Genomic DNA, 9,955 nt, shown 5'->3' with positions numbered 1-9,955 from the left:
AAGTGTTAACCAAATGTGAATTCATCTGGAAAAGCAAGAAACGTCCCTAATGGGAAAGACTGTGCTTCAGGCAAGAGGCTTATCAGACCAGCACTATCTAAAATAAAGTATAAACAAAAAGAATTGTTACTAAATATGAAATTGTTTTAAAACTCCCTGGGGATGCAATAGGATCTTTATAATTGGCTGCCAGGCATATCATACCAAAACCAATAATCCCAAGTAAATGTGCAAGCCTGTTTTCATTATTTTCATAATGATTGCACTAAGACACTCCAGGCGCTATATTAAACATCATTACTGCATTTTTGAATGGTTATAGTCACTTTTCTCTCAGATTTCTGCCTTATAACTTCACCTGAGGCATGCTATAATCACCTAGAAATGCATTGCCTATTGTATCATATTGCTGAATTATGAAATGGACAGCAATAACTGAACAATCTGATGAGCTAACTAGAGTTCTGAGAAAGAAAGCTAATACAGCAGAAATGCATATACAGATGCCTCATGTATTCACATTTTTCTTCCCAGCCAAAATTTTGTGGGTTAAAATCCCATACTCCTGGTCTGATTCTCCATGAAAATCAGTGTAAACCAAAGTAACTTCTGTGAAATCAGTAGAGTTACATTTGGAAAAAAATACACCAGTGTAAGGGAAATTAGAATTGCAAAGCCTAGTATTTTAAATTACAGAATGGCATTGCATTGCAGAACATGATGGGAATGCTAAAGTGCTAGAGATACAATGGTTACTAGTTCTCTGGTAGAAGTTAAAGAGGGAAAGGGAAACCTTCAGTATCCTGATCAATGTTCCTGTTTCAGTGAAAATCAATTTATAATATGAAAAAGGCTAAGTATATGATGTTGACTGATACATAAGTGCTCTATGTGCTTATAGAGTTATTATACTAGAGGAATCTATATTCTTAGAAACAGTGTAAGTATGGAAGGCACTGTACAAAACTGAGTTATAATTTTGCTGCTGGCTGGCTGGTGTTTTGTATTACTCTTGATGCTTTTTGATGAGCTGCCAAGCTACAACCCCTCTCTTAATCCCACCCCTGCTCCTAACTGGGCAAATTTCAAGCTTCTCAGGCTTCAGGCAATAGCAACAGCAGCCCTGATTTTATAAAAGCTGATGAAAATACTGCTATACATAACTCTTAGAGAAATATTTGTCCTCCTTAAAACTCTGCCAATAATTGTGGAAAACTCCAAGGATCTGGCACACTTGGATGGCTATTCTGATTTTAACAGGATGAAAAAAAACCTGAGCACCTGTTGGCTTTGGGGGACTTCTGAATCCTCATCATAGGGAATGTGGTTAATTTTCATGACCAGAAATGGGGAAGAGTCACTTTAATTGAGTTAAAACAACTTCAGATATTTTAGATATGTTTCATGCTGTTGGGTCTATGTCCTCTTTATTATTATTCATATTGCTGTAGTGACCAAGACCCCCTTGTGCCAGGCACTATACAAACAGACTAAAAAGACTAGTGTCTGCCCCAAAGACGTTATCTCCTTTCTGTGATATAGAAGTGTTTTGTTTATGGTGTCCTAGAGCCTGAAGAGACATCCTCATGCCATCACTGTAGCAACTCTTGGATGAACCTTCTGTCCGTAATTTAAATGAAGACTAACTGCTCTAAGCTTCAGTTTGGAGATTGAAGCCCCAACAGAGCTTGAAAATACCTGGTTGCTCTGGCTAAATATGTGATGGAAGGAATCAAGAGGAAAATAAAACACCTGAGAAGTCCTGAAGCCTAACAGTGGTTGGAGATCTCAAGGCCAAACTCTCCTGGGAGAAAAGATTAAAAGAAGAATATTGGAAGTCCTCCAAAGAGTCTGAATGGACACCCAAAAAATGCCTCAAGTATGAAAGGAGTGAAAAGGCTTGTTATACAAAAGTCATTGCCAGGGGATGTTGTGAAGGCCAAAATTATAACTGGGTTCAAAAGAGAATTAGATAAGTTCATGGAGGATCAGACAACTTCATACCCTGGATGTCCCTAAGCCTCTCCCTGCCAGAGGCTGGGACTGGAAAACAGGGGTGGATTGCTCAAAAATTGCCCTGTTCTGTTCATTCCCTCTGGCAGCAGCCACTGTCAGAAGACAGGATACTGGGTTAGATGGACCACTGCTCTGATACAGTATGGCCATTCTTATGTTCTAAATGACTTTTCAATTATTTTGGTTAATAAAATGTTTGCATCATTGTCTTTGTTTTTCTTTCTGCTTACAGGGCCACCTGAGTGAAAACAATTGAAACCAGAGGAATTGTGCTCACTCTTGCTAGCAGTGGTTCACTGCATAATGGGAGTATGTAGTTCATATTTAGTGTTTTATAATCCCCAGTGGATATTTTAAACACTTAAGATTTAAGAATAAACTTGTTTTGCAATTTTGCCTCAATTTGTAATTTTTTTTTAGCAATAAGGAGTAGTAATTAAGGAGAGAAGGAAGCACTGTAGCATGAAAATCTTGGAAACAGACTATTATAGAATCAGAGGGACAATTCTTCAGTCTGAACTCCCTATACTTATAAAATAGGGGTTACTTGCTGGATAAATAATACATTAAGTTGTTTCTAAAAATGCTTGTCTGTTAACTTTGGGGGCTATAGAATGAAAGTGCTGTTTGTATAAAGACTATAAAAATAAGTAGAATAGTATTTGACCATGAATGGTGACACACATGGCTGAGTGTTGAATAACTATTATCTATGTGTTTTATTAATAGGTTATTACATCAAGTAGACATTATGTCTGTAAAACTGTTTACTTGTATAACTATATTAAACCACAACGCTCAAGGTTTATCCTCTCATTCTTCAGCTCTTGGCAAGATTATTTCTAAGCAGGGGATAGAGTATCATCAATCTGCTGACAATTTACAGGTCTCTTGATCTTTGGATCATACTTACTCCTTCCTTCCCCCCAGCCCCCAGTTGCTTTTGTGGGATGCATTCTTATTTATTATAGTTCACAATAAACTCATTAAAGCATGAAGTACTTCAGCACAACTGATATTCTGAGGCAGCACAATTCTTAAAGGGCAAGCAGTGTTTTCAGAGCAAAGAGAAAAATCTCACAATAATGGAAGTATTTTATTAGATAGTAGCAGTTAGATTTCAACAGGGTCACAGAGTATAATAACAAAAAATCTCGATACTTTGTATTTGCGCCAAGTTAGCAGAGATCTTCTAATTAGTACAAAGTAATATTATCATTAAATGTCCTTATATTCTAACAACTATGTTCATGTAGTTTATATGACACCTGAACTAGAAGAAGTAAAACAGAGCTTTAAACTGAAACCCTCTCAGGCTTGAGTTATGCTAATGGCTCACTAAGTAACCATGTACTGTAATTTGAAAAAAAAAATGCTGCAAGATAGTTGTTAGGTAGTACAGTGGGTTCATACATTAGCTTCCTGTATTATCTCACAGCTTGATTCATTTAACCTACTACCCAGTGTACATTTGCTATTACCTAATCACCAGGTATTTCATCATTTCTGGTAGTTTTTACTTGGAAAAGGCCAGTCTGGAATAGAATAGATTTTTCCAGTCACTAGTGAGGAAGATTGGCATAACCACACAAAAAACATCAGTATGCAGCACCTGCATACATTATGCCTGTAAGGATCTAGTGCTAGCAAATCACTTTCACAAGCAACAAGCCCTTGATTTATCTAAGCACAAACGTAACTGTTTTGCTGACTAAAGGTTCAAAGCTGGAATTCTCAAAGGAGAATGAAGGATCCAGGGGCTCTAGCAGTAGCCACTTAAGCAACCCCATGCAGTCTGGGGTGCCTCTGCAGTGCCCTGCCTATAGTAGCCCCCCCTCCTATGGGTCCTTTAAGCACTGCAGAGAGTCTTTATTGTGGTTTATAGCACCCTGTAGCAGGGTGGACCCCACTCCTGCCCTGAAGGGGTAAAAACAGCCCTGGGAGGGGGCTGTGGCTGGAGAAAGCAGCTTTTAGGCTGGGCTGATTGGGGAAGTGGCTGCAGCTGGGGCCACGCCCCAAACAGACTCAGCTGGCCCTATAAAGGCAGACAAGCCAGGGGCAGATAGGAGTCTTTCTCTGCCTGTAGAGGGAGAAGGGCCTGGCTGTAGGGAGGCAGAGGCGCTGGGGAGCCCCAGGCTGTAGCCTAGCACAAGACCAAGGGATACTGGGGGTTGCAGAGGGCAGCCCAGGGGTAGGCTAAGGCAGCAGGTCCAAATCCTCCTTGCCAGTGATAAGTGGCTGATACTGCAGTCTGCCCCACGGAATGGGGGCTAGATGGAGACTGAGTAGTAGCCAAAAGTGGGTTGCAGGTTCCCCAGTGAGTGGTGACCCAGATTGGTGGGGTACTGCCAGGGGGCAGCACCCCGGTTAAAAGGGCACCAGGGTCTAGGGAGGGACATGGGGCCCAAGAGGACAGGTGGATCACTGGCCTGCAGAGGGCACTTCGGGAGGCTGGAAAAAGCGCTAATTCCCAGAAAGCACTAGCAGGAGGCACCGCAGGGGTGAGTCCACATGTCTACACACCCTTTTGGGGTTGATTTAAATTTTAAAATTTTGTTAAAACTAATATTAAAAAAATCATACATGGGAAAAGAGTGTCTGCACATCTGGGTATAGTGCTTAGATTATCCACAAATTCAAAGTTATTTTTTTTAAAAGTCATGTGATACATAGAGTACATACTAAGCAATAACCCAAATTTAGGTGAATAGATTTAACAATACAGTTTAGATATTAGAATACAAATACTCATGAAAAGTTGTACAGGGATTTGGTTGTGGAAAGCAAAATACTGAGTGGAGATTGTGCCTTGGTAATTGAGAATTAGGTTGGTTGTCCATTTAGAAAATACAGTCCATGAGGAAAATATTTGTTACTTTCCTAACTGCGCTTCTCATCAGCACTCCAGCTCATGCTTCCTGGCATTGCTGATGTCCAGTGATGTGTTCTATGTAGATGTCCCTCGATCACCTGATAGTGTCTGACATCATGAGTTGCTGCATCAGTGGAGTATAGCGTTGACCGATTCCGCATTCTCTCAGCACTTACTTGTTACTGGGGTCTCATGCGCCTAAGGCTCTGATGATCAGTGCGTGTATCTGGACCTGGTAACCCTCAGCTCTCAAGGTTTCAGCCAGAGGGGCATATTTCTCTACCTTTTGAGCTCAGGCATCATGGAAGGCCAGGTTCCTGTTCTTGAACAGCACTGTGACATCTACTAAACACAGTCAGTCCTTAACCAAAAATAATCTAACATCTAAAATCATAAGCTCTACGTGAAGCCACCAGTTCCCGCTCTGGCTTTATTTCCTTACTCTTTTTTTTCCCTTCAGTCAGTCACACCTCTGCAGCTTCCTTCTACCTTTTATATTAAAGCATCTGATTCCTTTCAGGGGAGGCTCATCTCATAATCAGGGTTGGTTTAGCCTCAGGCTCTCCCGCCCATGGGCAAGCCACTCTGTTAAAGGTGCCCAATTCCCATTGATTTTTCAATGGATATTGAATTATTCAAAGTTTGATCTAATAGAAGGCAACACTGCAACCATTTCTCACTGATCTTATTTTAAAAAAAAAGACATCCTTACTTACAGGAACCAATAAGCTTTTACTCAGTTCTTTCATACATGTTGAAGTCTTTTGTATTGTGGTATTGTATTTACACTTTCATATCTGAAATAGGAAGATTTTTTTTACACTGAAGTCCCACATGGGCAGACATATTTCAAACAAGAGTTTGGTCATTCCAGCAGATCAGCAGGAAGCAGGTATTTCAATAAATTCCTGTTTAGTGTACTCATTAGTGATTTTTATTATACTGTGAAGGTGTTCCAAATCCCTCATGGAACTCAATTATATTTTGAAAATGAAAAGCAAGATACTATGAAATATTCAAAGAGGAAAAATCTTCTCAGTTAAGAAAAAAATCTTAATACATCTGGCAAAAATCTCTTCTCATTCTCTTCCCCAAAACAAAAAATGTGTAGTAAAGTATGTACAGATGGCTGAGAGGTAATTTTACTTTCAGGTGTAGATGGTTAAAGCTTTTTGAACTGACCTTCTGTAGATGGTGATAGGCAGGGCTCAAATTGGCTAGGTCACCCTGGGTTGGTCACTGAGGCCCATATCCTCAAAGGGAGCTAGGCATCTCAATGCCTTTGAGGATCTGGGCCTCAAGACTATTGTTTTATTTAATTTGTAGCCTGCTATTTTTTCACCAGAATCCAAACTTTTCTTTTTTCTTTTTACAGTAAATCTCTATTCCTTTATGACTGCAGACTAAACCCTGAGAACCTGAAACAGGGGTAAACAGTAGAATGCTGCACAGAGACGACATCAGCAACTCGGAGACCTGAACTTCCCCATTAATCTCAGAGTGTTCTTTTAGATGCTCGGTGATGACAATATAAATGGCAACATCTTCATTAACTATTTCCAGGATACCAGATTATGTGAGAAAGGTGAAGAAGGATCACAGATTTGCAGTCTACTGTGAGTAATATTTCGATATCACAGGTGGATAGTGTTTGGCAGGAAAAAAAATCAGTTTAAACTAACCTGGGATTGCAAACTTTAATATGCACAAATTATAATGTCATTGTTATTGCATGACATCACTGGTGGAAAAAGATAGGATAGTTTGGGTGAATTAACCATGTACATTCATAGCTTAACATGTTGGAATTTCTTTTAAGTTTATCTTTAATTCTGAGTTATCTAGCGTTGTGATACTTTTTCATAGATTTTGAAGCCATCATCTAATCTAACCTCTTGTATAGATATGGGCCATAGAGTTTCATTCATTTACTTGTTTGGGGGACAATTTCAAGAGCCCCATAGTGTTTTTTACCCCTAAATTACTAACATGTAGTCAGTCAAGCTGCTGTACAATGTGCTATCATTTTTATCTGCAAATTTATATAAAATCCTATGCACATACATTTCAGATTGATTCCATTAGATGGTCTGTTTCCTCATCACTAGGGCTAGTTATACTCCTTGTTGGAAGAAATGTACAGATTTCACTGTTCCCCATGCAAGATATTATGCAAAAGCAGAGAGAGAAGGAATGTAAAATATCACTGATTTCTGAAATACCCGTATGTCTGATAAAGAATATTTCTTGTTTTCAGGACAATTGGAATATGTTCTATTTAAGTAAATTGAAAGAATATATTGAATGCAGGATTTGCAAAACATTAGTGTGTTTTTCTTTTTTGAAAAATTAAATTAGAAGGGGAAGATACCAACTAGTCCCACTATCTGTTTATACAATACTGTATTTTGTCTTAACTATTTTAGAAAAAGAAATATCCACATATCTCATATAGAACTTGTTGAAAACTCAATACAGAGCTTGTAAAATATCTGTATGATTTTTCTAATAGTCCTGGAATTGAGTCTTGTATTTTCTCTGTTCACATTTATTTAAATAAAAACTTTAGAACAAAGACCAAAAAGTACAGAACAAAGATCAGGATATATTACAGATACAAAAAGTAAAAAATAAATCTAAACACTCTTCATCCCAGACTATCTCCTGAAAATTAGAAGATCAGTGTAGTATTAGACTCCCATGTTGATCACTATTCTGTCAAAATCTTTCTTTTCTCCCTCTGCCAGCAACCAAATAACTGCACAAATACTGTAGCATGAAATAGAGCCCCCCCCTCCCTGTCTCTCACACATTTTCATACCCAAACATTCCGAAAGGCATAACCAAAAGCAAAATCCATGTATAAACAACCCCTGATAAAACTTCCCTTACAAAAGAAAAAATAGATAAGCAGCCCTTAAGTTCAAAACTGATTACTTGACCTGAGGTGCATAATTATCTCAAACAGCAGCACTCAGACCCCTATTCTGTTTGTGATTTTCCTCTCTTATGCCTGCCAGTAAGCTGTGGTTTTTTTATTATTATTCCATTCACAATTAGGGCATCATTATCCAATAACAAAATCCATTAACACAATAGAATGAATAATTTATCTAATAAACTGTTAATAGATTAATCATTGAGGGCTTTAACCAGTCCTATAATTTTCTCAAGTTATTTCATAATACAGAACACTAACATTTTAAACCATGACAAACTCCCTGGAAAGAAGTTTAATCATTGTTGCGGGTCTCTGAAAGCAATCCAGACTATTAAATGGAGTTTGCTATGTTTGAATTCATTTGAAGTCCATAAGTGAGTTCTGTTCAGAGGTTTTTGGCATTTTATGAAATTAGTGATAGAATTTCTGCTTATTATGGGCCAAATTGTGGTTCTTACCCTCAGCTCTCAGGGATGGGGCTGGGCAGACAGACTACTCTAGTGGCCTGTCCCATAAGCATTGTGCTAGAGGTATGCACACTTTCTCTGGGAGCATGGAGTGAGTCTGGGCACAACTATTCCTTTTGAAAAGGTGCAATATGTGTTCTCCCACTGTAGGGCAGCTGTGGTCACCTGTGCAGAGAGCAGCTTATAGGACCATATCTATTCCATTCTACATAGATTCTTATATCACCTTCATCACCAGAGTATCTGAAACACAGATCCTCAAAGATATTGAAGTGCCTAGCCCCCACTAGGACATAAGGACCTCAATACTTTTGCAATCTGGGCCAGAATGCCTCCTTTCCCTCTGTGTGTCTTTTGGAATGATTAGCACTGCAGTGGGCCCTAGAGTGAAACAGTCTGTACATTTTCTGATTGCAAGGACATGGTTGTGCTCTGGATCCAGATTTTTAAACACCTATAGTTCAGCCTATTACAAAGACAGGGAGCTATTTGGGGATTGTAAATAACACCAGATGGCCAATTTATTTCACTTTAACTCATGTTAACTTCAGTGGACTTACCTTTTGACAAAGTTACTACTCACTGTGAGTAAGGGCATTAGAATCTGGCCAAGAGTATTTTGGAATGCTAGTTCTATAGGTTTTGGATGATATTCCATTTTTTGGTGCTAAACAGTCACTCTGGAGCTGAGAGTATTTTAAAGTTAAATTAAATATCTTACGCTACTTAAAGTTCAATTAAGTATCATATAGCCAGCATCAACATTAAAAAAATACAGAGCATGGGACATACACAAAGCCAGCATCAATATTATAAAATTATACACAGCCAGGAGCATGCAGAAAGCCGGAACTGACATATAAAAACAGCAGAAGTAGTCACAATAATAGTGCAAGTGTTGAAGAAATACATAGAGGAGTGGTGGAATGACCATCTCAGCTCTTCAACTTGTTGGTTTTGTGCAAGGGCATGTCTCTTTTGTCAAGTCAATCTCCTCCTTTTCCTTCAGGCTGTCTGTGATGAAGAGCTTTTCCCTTCTCTCCCCTGGAGAGGTCTGGCGAGAGATGATGATCTCCCTGGATTTGGTGGTGGTGTTCTTCACAGAAGCACAGAAATGGCATTGTGCCAAACCCCACTGGATTCCAACCTGAAAAAAGTTTGGTTCAGAATCTACATTCAATATATTCTAAATTCTGCACAAAGTGTTCCTGTCAAAATTCATTGCTGATAACTCCTGTGAACAAAGTTTTGACATCAGAAGTGTGTAATATAGGCGTCAATCTTTTTACGTATTCATCACACAACTTAAAATAGAAAGAAAAGTAAAAACAAAAATACTTGATGTTACTGCAACACTATGGTTAAAAATTTAAATATACAAAGGGCAGGATATTTAAAGTCGTTTCCTCCAGCAACTATATGCCTCCTTGTATATACATTATTTTTATAATAAAAGTAATATTTATATAATGCTATAACTGACTTTTACTATAAATACAATAGCTTTTCTTTATATTTATATATTGATGATTTTTTAATATTACAGATTTAGAGACACACACGCACACACACACACATGCTATAGTAAAAAGGTGAATTTATATACACATGCTAGATTATTGGAGCTACATGATCAGCTATTGTAAATTTACAATCAGT

At 38.3% G+C, this 9,955-nt stretch overlaps 1 long non-coding RNA gene across 1 annotated transcript; it reads left to right on the top strand.

The window, feature by feature from the left end:
* The first annotated feature begins 4,117 nt into the window (after nt 1–4,117).
* Nucleotides 4,118–9,702, top strand: LOC120405509. Its single transcript, XR_005598628.1, has 3 exons — nt 4,118–4,517; nt 6,264–6,504; nt 9,306–9,702. It is a non-coding gene; the product is annotated as an uncharacterized LOC120405509 (long non-coding RNA).
* Nucleotides 9,703–9,955: the final 253 nt, after the last annotated feature.

The sequence above is a fragment of the Mauremys reevesii genome, linkage group 5 (genome assembly GCF_016161935.1).
Source record: "Mauremys reevesii isolate NIE-2019 linkage group 5, ASM1616193v1, whole genome shotgun sequence".
NCBI lineage: Eukaryota > Metazoa > Chordata > Testudines > Geoemydidae > Mauremys > Mauremys reevesii.
This window is presented reverse-complemented; position numbering and strand designations above follow the sequence as displayed.